The 11,608-nt window shown below is 45.3% G+C and overlaps 1 protein-coding gene across 3 annotated transcripts in view; it reads left to right on the top strand.

Moving 5' to 3' along the window:
* The first annotated feature begins 3,393 nt into the window (after positions 1-3,393).
* Positions 3,394-11,608, top strand: part of MARCHF3 (membrane associated ring-CH-type finger 3) — a 213,702-nt gene continuing 205,487 nt past the window's right edge. For all 3 annotated transcript variants that reach the window (XM_066603139.1, XM_066603137.1, XM_066603138.1), the window contains exon 1: positions 3,394-3,530. The gene's annotated coding sequence lies outside the window, so the exon portion shown is untranslated. The remainder of the gene's footprint in view (positions 3,531-11,608) is intronic.

Below are 11,608 nucleotides of genomic sequence, written 5' to 3'. Positions count from 1 at the left end.
GTATATAGAGAGGAGCTGTCAGTCCTGATGACACGGCAGAGACGGCCTGCCTCCTTGACTTAGAGCGCTGAGAGCTCAGCTCGGAGTTACATTTCTTAGTTTCTATGTTTTCTGAAATGCTGCAATGTTTCATGATAAAACATACACTGAATACACAGATCTGTCCGGGGTTCATGGTTCTGGCAACATCAACCTGGTGACCGGTTCTCTAACTGCTGTGTGACCGCAGCAGCGCAGAGGAGTACAGTTGTGTGACCGCAGCAGAGGAGCTGCTGTGTGACCGCAGCAGCGCAGAGGAGTACAGTTGTGTGACCGCAGCAGAGGAGCTGCTGTGTGACCGCAGCAGCGCAGAGGAGTACAGTTGTGTGACCGCAGCAGAGGAGCTGCTGTGTGACCGCAGCAGCACAGAGGAGTACAGTTGTGTGACCGCAGCAGAGGAGCTGCTGTGTGACCGCAGCAGCACAGAGGAGTACAGTTGTGTGACCGCAGCAGAGGAGCTGCTGTGTGACCGCAGCAGCGCAGAGGAGTACAGTTGTGTGACCGCAGCAGAGGAGCTGCTGTGTGACCGCAGCAGCGCAGAGGAGTACAGTTGTGTGACCGCAGCAGAGGAGCTGCTGTGTGACCGCAGCAGCGCAGAGGAGTACAGTTGTGTGACCGCAGCAGAGGAGCTGCTGTGTGACCGCAGCAGCACAGAGGAGTACAGTTGTGTGACCGCAGCAGAGGAGCTGCTGTGTGACCGCAGCAGCACAGAGGAGTACAGTTGTGTGACCGCAGCAGAGGAGCTGCTGTGTGACCGCAGCAGCGCAGAGGAGTACAGTTGTGTGACCGCAGCAGAGGAGCTGCTGTGTGACCGCAGCAGCGCAGAGGAGTACAGTTGTGTGACCGCAGCAGAGGAGCTGCTGTGTGACCGCAGCAGCGCAGAGGAGTACAGTTGTGTGACCGCAGCAGAGGAGCTGCTGTGTGACCGCAGCAGCGCAGAGGAGTACAGTTGCATGCAATTATGTGGACTGCAGCGGTTATTTGATAGTTAAAACTCAATCAGCTGGGCTACAAAATGTCTTAGTGCAGCCTCAGGGCCCATTAACAGGGCTGTATTTTTGGGCTATGTGCCCTCTGTGTATTCCACAGACAACACACGGCCCCATAATAGCCAATTCAGACCAACAATTGTTTGCATGGACTGCAGATAGCTGTGTGAATTCAGCCTTAGGGCTATTTCAGATGACCGTATATCGGCTCGGTTTTCACGCCGAGCCGATATACGGTGTCCTTGTCTGCGGGGGGAGGGGGGTGGATGGAAGAGCCAAGAGCAGTAACTAAGCTCCGGCCCCCTCTCCGCCCCTTGCCACTATTTGCATTAGGAGGGGGCGAGACAGGGGCGGAGCTAAGTCCTGACACTTGTCTGAATCCACCCTTAGGGTTGATTCACACATCAGTATTTTGTGAGCCAAAACCAGGAGCGGGTCCAAAATATGGAAGAAATGCCAATCTTTCCATGATGCGTTCTCTCTGTACGTCCCACTCCTGGTTTTGGCTTACAAATACTGACGTGGGAATAAGCCCTTACCTGTGGGGTTGTCACAGCACCTAAGGATAATTCTCATAATCATGCAATTCCCTTATGCAAAAAACGTGTCTTGCCATTCACTTAGCTTGTTTAGCAAAAAAATAGAGATTAAACATTAAAATTGTCCTTGAATTAGAAAAATAGAGATTTTAATTTTAGGCCATACGGCCCGGCCCTAGCACAAGTAGGACAGTCTCACATGAGCAGATTTGTATTACGGATTCTGCTATCGCTGCCTGCATGGACGATCTGGTGAAACGCAGGCATTGAAATCCATTTTTGGTTTTTCCTTCACACTCGTGGATACGAATTGCATATTCTGCAAGTGGAAGAAAAAACACATCTATTTTGCCATGAAATCCACGCAGACGGCCTCCATTGAAGGCAATGCAGGCCATCTCACTCGCAGCCCATATGCAATTAACATTGTGTATGGGCTACTGGTACCTGCGCCATTGCTAAGCTACAGCGTGCGAAATACAAAGAACGAAAAAAGCAAAACTGAACCGTGCGTGACTGCCTGCGACCCTCCGCGTTCCTCCGCAGTGCAGTTTAAGGAGGCACGTAGGGTCACTGGCTTGGGGTATCACTGGAATCCGCTGCGGGCTTCCTTCATGCAGAGTCCAACCCATTCGTGTGAGCCCTGCCTTATAATAGTTATATTCTTCTACAATGGAGTATTGCAGTTTATTATCTTGCTATGCCCAGTAGGCAGAATTATTAGACCCCGCATACTAGTGTTGGCCCCACCTTATGCCAGTTTCAATCCATCTACAACAGGGGCCACTTTTAGATTTTTTTCCAGAGCCACTTTAAGCTCCCAATCTGCCCCTACCTACATAGACCGCCTGCACACGAACGGATTTACATTGTGGGATCCGCAGTCGGTGTCCGCACCGTGGATCCGCAGTAAATGCCGTTCATAGCATGTTGTGAGAAATCGATTCTTCCTGCACACTCTTGTGTGGAAACTAATTGCTGTTTCTGCGAGCGGAAGGGAAAAAAAATCAAAAATAAAAAAAAATAAAAAAAATAAAAATAAAAATCGCAGCATGCTCCATTTTCGCGGGCTTCCACTGTGGGCTCCCGCATGCGGAATCCGACCCCCTTGTGTGCAGGCGGCCTGACACAGATCTGTGTTACTTCTCCAAGATATTTGGAACAACCTCCCTGCTGAGTTCCTTCAAAAACTGTGTGCAAGTCTACCTTTAAGAACTGCTGCTGTTGTGACGGCAGAGTTGTCACACCCAATATGGATTTTAAATTCCTCTTTTGTTCTCTTTGCATTTTGTTGACAAACATAAACTATTTCCGAACACATTGTTACTTCGCAGCCTTTCCCCCCCTCCCTCCCTGAAGCTGGTGCCCAGCCTGGTGTCACAGATACAATTGTAGCAAGCTTTACCATGACACCAATCCCATCCCATCCAGATGAGAGGTATGTAAAGTGTTAAAGGTCAAGCTGCAGCTTGCTGCCTGTGTAGCCGGCAGTGTATATATAACCGTCCAGCCGGCACTATAAACAGGACGGGGCTGTAACCAAGGTGGACTGTAGTGCAGGACTCTTGGCAGGGCTGTGCGGCCCTAATCTGCCTAGCATCAGCTCCCACATTCCGTGCATGTGTGTCCAGCAGGGGGCCGCATTCCCTGCCCTTCCGCGCGCCGCTTCCACCTCACTCACAGCTCGCAGTGTGAATGAAACCCGCACACAACCACTGGCCGCCTTTGTTTCTGTCTGCCTTCAGCAGAAGCTGTGATTGGCTGCCGAGCGTGCCAGTCAGCGCGGAGTCCCGCCTCCTCCCAGCAGGTCAATGAATTGAGAGAGCGGAGAGCTCAGGCAGCTGGAAGAGCTGGAGGTGAGCGCTGGGAGCTGCGGCGGCGGCTGCTTCACGAGTGCAGTGCCATTAGAAGAGACAGCTGACACCATTCTCCTCCCACTATTGATAAATGCTGCTTCTCTAGGGTGAGTTTCGAGGTTCTCTCTGTGCATTAACCCTTCCACTACAGTATGCTTGCATTGTAGTTATCCTGCCACTACTAGGAGGAATGTGATTGGATGTACAGATGTCCTTGTAGAATCAAGATTGGTGGTTTTTTTGTTTTTTTTCTCCAGTAATTTTAATTTTTTTTAACCCCTTCATCTCTGGAGAGGTTGAGCTTGATGGACTTGTGACTTTTTGAGGAGCTCTGTAACTCTCCAGTGATATCTGCCTGAGTACTTGGCTGTCCTTGGTGACATCAGGTAGTTGTCCCCCCTGAAGTTGGGTGTTAATCTTGAACTTGTGCCCTGAATTCCAGCAGCAGGGGGTCTGCTCTTTGTCACTGTCTGCACTGGCTTTCCTCTAGCTCTCTGCTCTTGTCCTTGATCGTAAACTTTATCTACAGCCCTTTTTAGTGCAGATTCCTTAGGACTCTTCTGCTTTACAACCCATCTGTTAAAACGCCACATTCAATGGTGATTGCAAGGAGCAGAGAAATCCTCTCAAGTGCTTTGACTTTGAACACCTCTTGTATTACTATGTGCCAATGGGTTGCATGCCACCGGAGCGCTGTCACACGGCTGGCGGCGACTTACAGCGTAATCTCTTTATATGTTCTTTTTGTACTTTTTCTGCAAGATTTTGTCTATTGTTTTCAATGTCTATGTGTAACTCCTAGGAAAACTCCAGCCTATAGCATCTGCAGCTCTTCTGGTCTGTCTGAGAACTGCCACCTCCTGTCTCCACATTCTAGGCTTTGACATTGATGTCTCATTTAGACTACTTATGCCATCCACTGGGCACTGCTGGGGCTCGTTCACACTAGTGTCTTTTTGTTTCCATCTAGCTGCTCCCACAACAGAGATGAAAAAATACAAGCCAATGGAAAGCCTTGGTTTCCAATGGACAGCAATGGTATAAGGAAATGGATGTGTTGCAATCTGTTCTGGTTCCTTTTTTTATTTTTTTTAACTGGAAAGGAAAGCGCAGCGGTCTGGGCTTTTACTTCAGTCTTTAAAACATATTGGCGACAGAAAATTGACAAACGAATTAAAACTGAAGGCGTTCAGTTTCAGCCCAGGTCTACGGGCGCAAAAACGGAAGCGGTTTCTTTCCATTTTGCAGCTCCCATGATAGAACAGCTAAAGGGGAACAAAAAAAAACTCTAGTGTGAACTTAGCCTTAGTAATGGTAGAAATAATATTGTCAGTTTTGATGTTGACTCTTCCTTGTGGAGTTTAAACAGTGTCTAGAAAACTGTAAAATAAAACAAATGTATCTAAATAAAATATGGATCCAGCGTTTACTGTGATATAGTGGGTAATAATGGGAGCTATTTATCAGGCCTGTGAACAGTGATTTATAACAAATGCAATTAGCGGTTTCCCTAATGGTTACTATATAGCATGTATAAAACTCTGCATCTTCCCTTGAAATGTATAATGATATAATGTAAGAATGTATGTTGTTGGTACAGTCTCAGTCAGTCCATCGCCCTTGATAAATGACTTGTAAAGAGTGAAATGAGAAAACATAAGGCCATCATCTATCTTATTACCTGCATAGTCTACTTTCTGTCATGTGGGTAATTGGCTGGAAAATATAGTCTAATACTATGATATAAAGTATGCCCCATGCAGCTGTATTCTAATGCCAGCTACCTTCCAAGCTTTTATACATGCAAACCACCTTATCAATGGTCTGGGCTCCATACAGAAGACAGATTAGCACAGGAGCTCTGCCAAGTGTGGTTTGGTAATATGTCACCTTATACACTATGAGCATTTGCACACAGCAGTGATTTGTGGCTACATAAACTACTAATGCCTATTGTACATTGGGATGCTGTTCAGATGACCTTCAGGACCTCATTAACACTTTGTAAGCTGCGCTGCATGATGAATTGGAAAGTGCAGTGTCATAAGCACATGCATAATGAGGACTAATTTTACAGATACTATTGACGAAAACAAGCAACCATGGGAGAATATTGATTGTGGCTATAATTACTCTCGGTGCATATTTTTAGCCTATGTATTAAGCGCTGGTGGAGCATGAGTGTGTCTTGTGATGGTTTCTCTGGGTGGAGCAAAAGGAAGCAATAAATATTGCAGCCTTGGAGAAAAACATTGAGCCGATTCAGTGTTAAAGGGGTCGTCCACTTGCCTGACAACATTCTATCTATAGGGCCCGCTGTGCTAAAATAACAAACGGAGCAGTACTTACCTGTACTCTGCTGCCACGATCCAGCACTGCAGCCTTGCTGTGGTCCCAGTGTTTGTTGTGGCAGATAATGTCACCTGCCCACTGAAGCATCACTGTTGTGAAATTCTGACAACGTGGCGCCCAGAATGTAGGCATTGGTGCCAAGAGAACGGGGTGATTATGCAACAGCCTCTGATTTGCTGCAATGGTCAGGTGCTTTCTGGTGACATCTGCCACAACACCCACCCGCTGTGAAGCTATAGTGTTGGATCACAGTGGCAGAGGATGTTTAAGTACTGCTCCTTTTGTTATTTCAACACAATGGGGCCTATAGGGGGAATATTGTCCCTATAACTGAACAACTCCTTTAAATGGTAAATACACATAGGTGGAAATTCATAAGGCAACTTGGCGTGTTAAAAAATAAGAATGTGTCAGGTTCTGGTGCATAGCATATTTAGTTAAAAATCTGTGCCTTTTTGATTTTTAACACTTTTTCAATACAGTAGTAGTTTAGCAAGAGGTGTATGGCTTTCCTTGATTTGCTAGAATTTGCATCAGTATGAGGCTTCTTTTATACGAGCGTGTAAACAGCGCGTTTTTACGCCTGGGCGTATATACACGCCCATGAGAGGCATTAATTTTCAATGCATTCTTTCATATGGCCGAAGATACGGCGCGTAAATACGTCGGCAGCGTGAAAAAAATAGAAGATATACGTGGCCGGCGCATATACACTCAGCCAAAAGATAGTTCTGGAACTATCTTTTGGCCAATATACGCTGGCTGGTCCTATAGACTCCTATGGGAGCAGGGAAAAAGAAGGGAGAGGGAGGCATTTTTGCAGCGTCCAATGCTGCAAAAAGCTTACAGGTGCCCCTATATAGGCATTGGAAGGCATCCAGAGAATTTTGGCAGAGCGAGGGTTTTCCGTGGTGCAGCATATTTTTTTCGCTGGCTGTGATCGTGGAAAAACGCCCTTTCAGGCGTTGATATGGAGCGGGCATGAAAACGTAAAAACGCTGTTGCCGTTTATGTGTTGGTGTGAAAGAAGTCTGAGAACGAGTTTGTTGTACTGATTTAAACCACTTTACGATGTATGAAACTAATTGTTGGGGATGCTGGCTGATTGACCCACACCAATATGTAGATAGGCCATCAATATTATAGTGCAGAATATTCCTTTAAGACTCCCTCCAATACATAGAACCAAAGCCTGCAGTGGTGCACTCCACAGATCATCAAGAGAAATATGAACTCAGTGAAAGTTTTTTTTTTTTTTTTTTTTTTTCTTTTTCCAAGACTAAGATATTGATCACGTTTACTCACGGTAGGTCATCCAGGTTTTATTGTACCTTGTCACCACCGGAAGCTAGGGATTTGACAGGGCTTGCATGGACGAATGCCTCTGTCACACCCCTAGCTCCCAATAGGCTGACTTCTGTAAGGTTGTAGCAGCAATGTGTGTATAGATTTTTGGCTGCCCTGGAGGGTTGGGGTTGCTTTTCCTGTTAGGCTTACATTATTAGTTGTAAATGCTTCCATGTTACACCTGTAGCATGGAAGCACTTACAGTTAATAATCTAAGGCTAACAGCAAAACAATCTCTAACCCTAACCCTCTACGACAGCCAAAAATCTATACACTTGCTACTGCTAGGACCATACAGAAGTCAGCCTAAACCTCCAGTCTTGCTGCAGTGGTCCTCAATGGGCTGCACTCTCCTGCTGCCGCTGCCTCACTATAGTGTGGCTCTCTTGCCACCGCCACTCCAGAGGGAAGGGAGACGGATAGCGGGAAGGTAATATCATGGGTGGGGAAGAAACAGCAGCAGCGGGGAGCTCACATAAGGGCCAGGGAAGAGATTGGGAAGACGTGCACAGTGGGGAGCCAGGGAAAGGGACACCAGCAGCAGGGAGGTTAAATCTGGGACAGGAGAATAATACTGGCCTGCCAGGACCTGCGAGGAGGTCTTTCTGCAGCCAATCCAGTACAGGGAGCGTCACTGACCTGTCACTCTTGTCTCCATCACTACTTCCTGGTGGTGACAACATACAATACTACTGGTCATCTGTATCAGATGTGTGGGGGTCCACCATTCCTCACCTATCAGCTGATTGTAGAGGTGTCAACACAGGCCAGTGATTTCTTGTTCATCGGCCACATGTCCTAAGAGCAGCTCAGTTCCATTAAAGTAAATGGGATTATGCTGCCATACTAAGTACAAGCACTATGAAATATAAATCATTGCACCTGGTATGCAATGAAGTAGCCAAGGCGCTCGCTAGAAGGCTGTGGCAACTTTACTTAGCTGATCAGAGGAGGTCCGGAAAGGCATGCCTCCATCAATCTTAATATTATTGACCTATCCTGAGGACAGTTCACCAATATCTTATTTTCTGAAACCCCTATAACTATTATGGCTTATGCTGGGTTCATATATGCTAAGTGCATCTGGCAGCTGTTTTATGCTAGTGCGGGACACAATTGATGACCATTTTGCCAGACAGTAACACATTGCATACAACATTTTTCTGTTTTGTGTACGGACCTGTCTGTCGGCCCAACTGATGCAATGGAAGCCAAAACAACTCCTGTAGAAAATCATGGTATCAGTAGCATGTACAGGATACCTGTTTCCTGTAAGGTGGTTTTCTGATTCCTCCACCTTTACACACTGTGGCCCAGACATCAATGTATTTATGGCAGTTTTCCGGAATAGAAGGAATCTAGTGCTCAAGTCGCATGTCCTGTTTCTGAAGGAACCGTGCCCTTTTCTGAACTATGAAGATGTGTTACAAAAAGTTTGTGCCAAGCAAGTCTCATTTATCAAAAATGTCTAAATGGATTCATAAAAGGGGAGTGCGTTGGTGGAGACAAAAGCGCACCGTTCCCATGGTTTGCTAGTATTGACAGATCTCCCTCTATGATCATTACAAAACAAACAGGTCAGATAATGATAGAATCTAATGGATTCTATCATTTAGCAATTAAGGTACTTGTACACGAGCTGAAGTAATGAACACTGATTTGACATGCATGTTGATTGGCGCTCATTTCATTTTCTTGCATGTGGCTTGAAAAATTGGCTTAGACCAGTTTTTACATCTGGGACAGAACCTCAGAACGGAGGGTCCATCATAGATCTGGCTCAAAATACCGAAAGAAAAAGCGCTGTATGCAGCACTTCTTCTTCTGTTCAAAGGCTGGGCAGAAAGCAGATGGACCCCATTATACTCAATGGGGTCCGTCTGGCGCTGTTAAGTTCAGCTAAGAGACGGAGCAGTTCAGTGATTCGTGATTGTTTGTTACTATAGGTTTCTCGTTGTTCCCACGGAGCTATATACATTTTTATGCTTGCATAAACGAGCCAATCGGCTGACAAACAAGCACTTATTTGTTTGCCCCTTTACACATGCCGATTTATTCTCCAATATGTTTCCTAAAATCTCAGAGCAGTTTACTTTGAGATATGATGGCTCCTACATTCTTGGAACATAACCAAGCCCTAAATGCAAAATTCACGTTGCGACTTTACCCTTGGTTTCTGTTTGTGATTTTTATACATTTAGATGTGGCATGCTTGAGATCAGCCATGTTCACATCCCAGTTACACTTTCATTTTTTTTTAATGCTTGCAGCTACTGTCTTTTTCATTATTTCTAAAAATGAGTATTCTGCCACATATGATAATTATGTTGCCTTTGAAATATCCCTTTAAGCTCTGTTGGGTGATGAAACAGTAAACTGAGCGAAGAGTTTCTGTAAAAGGGAAGGAAGTATGATAAGAACCTATTCCAAGCTATCATTGCTCACACTTCTAGCAAAATACTGCCTTACTGACCCAGGTCATGTGCTATGCAGGCTTTAGGATCGTGTTTCCATCCTCTGTGACAATGCAATACTTTTGTATACTAAGGGGTATTGTGGCCTAAAGGATGGGGGGGGGGGGGGAAATCCTTCCGACTGGAGTATCATTTAGTGAAGAATTATTCAGAATATCATGGGAGATTTGTTACATAATTCTGATAGTTTTCTGCATCAAAAGAAACTGCATTTATAATACACTTCCATGTTTATGAAGACTCCTTGACAAAGAAGAGAGTTGGTGTGACTGGGAACCCATTCAACACTCTTAAGAGAGTCATCCACTACTATTATGTCTAGAAAGGTGATGGTGACCAACACCATTATTTGTCATTATTATGTACTATTCGGCAAATTCAGTGTTGTACCTAAGAACAGACGTATATTTTAGGGTCAGTTGCACCAACCATGATGTTGAGCCTAGTTCAGGAAACTGCGATCAACTGTTGAACTAGGTTTAAGCAAAGCATGTTGCATGAACACTTGATCCAAGAGCTGCAAAACTAAAAACTAAGTTCTGTGATCAAGGGTTCAGTTTAGAAGAAATCTATTGCATACGGTGAATGGTGACTGTAGGTAGGTGATCCTGCCAGCATCCTCATGGCGATGGTAAAAACACGGTCACTCCCAGCAGAAAATGAGGGTGGAATTTCTCCAACTAGGAAAACCTTTCCTTAAACTCCTTGTCTGTCACTTTTTGAAGGGTTGTTGTCTTCTCTGCATAGTACATTTACGCGGTGGTTAAGTATTGCAAAAAGTCCACCATCAGGGATTTCGCCAGTTGAATGTCGATCAACGAGTTTGATCTGACAAAATCAGACAATTGGATTGATCTAAGACTTTAAACCCTTATCACAGGCTAAAACGTGATCACCTCTACTTGATCACTGATCGAAATGTTGCTGCACCCGGCCCTTAATCAATTTCCACAACCTAGGGATATGATATAATAATTTGAAAACTAACTGATCCAGCTCTGTGTTAAAAAGGGACAGGTCATTCACCTACCTCAGATCAGGATTTAGACAATGCTATGGCTCTGTATTGGTTCCTGTATTGGGGCCCCTGAGTCCAGTAATCTTCATGTCCAGTTTTGCTGCAAGGTCTACACACCTATATACACCAATGACCATAGATACGACTTTGCTTCCATCTCCAACTTTAGGCTGCGTGTCCACGGGCGAGTTTGAATTACGTTCCACGCGGCGATAATCCGGCCACGGGGAACGCAGTTCAAGCTCTCCATAGCAACGCGAGTGGAGAATCCTTGTGATTCTCCGCTTGTGGTCGGCAAATCGCAGCATGCTGCGATTTGCCACGGTCCTCCGCGGTCAGCCTATCTATTAGATAAGGCTGACAGCGGAGATCTGTCTGCCAGCTCCAGCTCCCGCAGCGATACCGCAATTCCCGTGGACAGGCAGCCTTACTAGTTCGTTATTCTGAACTGTAGATGACTGCATGCTTACACTGATTGAATTATAATTCTTTTCCAAGGGAATCGTATATCAAGCCTAACATCAATTTGATTAATTTTGATCATCTTGTACTACGTCAGCTTGTTGCTAGTATACCTAAAGCTTTTCTAGCTTTGCAATATGGAAAGCTATTTGTCAGATCGCCACACTTCAGGTGAGAACTTTGCATTTGGCCGTATGCGGTTATAATATGTTGGATAGGATCTATATTCAATCTAAAAACCAAAGCTTCATTGGTATAGTGAGATAACGGAGCTGTAGCGACTAGCATAATATATCATTGTCAGTACATTGTCTGCATTTCTCTAGGTAGCATCAGGGCCTGTGGGTCGCTCAATAGTAAATGTCTGATTGCAACTGCTACATTGTTTTTAGAAGACCTGTGCAGAGATAGATGGATATTGATATACTGTTGTATGTGATGCTAGGTGTTCGTACTATCCAGACGCTCACTAGCTTTTGTGTTATCCTAATTAAAGGGGACAACTTCTGCTCACATGAATTATTGCTGACGC

Source organism: Eleutherodactylus coqui, chromosome 5, assembly GCF_035609145.1.
Source record: "Eleutherodactylus coqui strain aEleCoq1 chromosome 5, aEleCoq1.hap1, whole genome shotgun sequence".
Classification (NCBI taxonomy): Eukaryota; Metazoa; Chordata; class Amphibia; order Anura; family Eleutherodactylidae; genus Eleutherodactylus; species Eleutherodactylus coqui.
Note: the sequence above shows the minus strand (reverse complement) of the source record. Positions and strands in the feature narration are given on the sequence as shown.